We start from the raw sequence: 1,060 nt of genomic DNA on the forward strand, positions 1-1,060 counted from the left end.
GTAGCTGCTCGTGTTTGGTCAGAGTAAATCATCCCAGCCCTGCTGACAGCGCTGCAGCTCATCCAACCTGTGTCAGCTGGAAATTCACCCCGTTTTCCTCGGCTGAACACAACATTATGGAATCTCCAGGGAAAAAAGCACCGGAGACAGGGCTGCAATGAGAAGGATTAGGCGGAGGCAGAAGCGTTAAAAGCAAAGGGTGACAACTGAGATAGGGATTGTAGGGATGGTGTCACATCTGCCATCAGCACTTCATACACAGATTTTTGTTTTATTCAGGGTGTTTGAAAGAGGAAAAGAAAGAAGAACACTAAAAGAGCAAACACTTCTTCCAAGAGTTAAACTTCCAGAGCAGCAACTCCCTGGGGAGCTGTGCCCCGGCTCAGGCATCTGAGCCTCATTGTCAGGTGGAGATTTCACATGGATTCGATCAGCGGGCTCTGGGAAGAAGCATTTCCCACCTCAGCATCCCTGCCAGCCCAGGGAGAGGCAGGGAGCCCCAGAGGGAGGAGCTCCAATGTTCCCAATTTCACAGGTGGCTGAGCGCACCCGCAGAGACTGCTCTGCCTCACCAGCCCTGCCAGGACGTGTGCCTCCCTTTCCATCCAGTCCAACTGCAGGGAAAACTTGGGAATAAACAGCACCTGCGATGGCAAGAGAAAGATTCTGTCTTATACCTCACTCCCCACTCACCTCCATTCTCACTTTTTCATTCTAAGGGATATTTCTTTTGCCTCGCTGCTGCCAAGTTTCTGGTTTTAAGCAGCTCTCCCAATTCATCAATGAAAAATGAATCACGGAGCTGAGTCAGCCCAGACCTCAGGCAGCTGATTTCAGGAGCAGCCAGGAATCAAAGTGCCTGCAAGGAGCAGCTCCACACATCCTGTGTTTCCCATGGGAGCAGCCTGGATCCGGAGATCTCACCGGTGATGTTGGACATTTCCTTGGGGTGGAGAGAGCAGATCCCATCCCGAGGGAACACAGCCCTCACATCTGAGGACAAGCCCTTGAAGGCTTGAAGGATTTGTGGGAAGTTTCCCAGTCCCTGATTTGCAGGCAG

At 51.8% G+C, this 1,060-nt stretch overlaps 1 long non-coding RNA gene across 1 annotated transcript; it reads right to left on the bottom strand.

Annotated features, from left to right (window-relative positions):
- Positions 1–244: 244 nt before the first annotated feature.
- On the bottom strand, positions 245–1,060 carry LOC125338324. The gene is made up of 2 exons (XR_007208242.1): positions 819–1,060; positions 245–644 (listed from the first exon to the last, which is right to left on the bottom strand). It is a non-coding gene; the product is annotated as an uncharacterized LOC125338324 (long non-coding RNA).

This window comes from Corvus hawaiiensis, chromosome 25, assembly GCF_020740725.1.
Source record: "Corvus hawaiiensis isolate bCorHaw1 chromosome 25, bCorHaw1.pri.cur, whole genome shotgun sequence".
Lineage (NCBI taxonomy): Eukaryota > Metazoa > Chordata > Aves > Passeriformes > Corvidae > Corvus > Corvus hawaiiensis.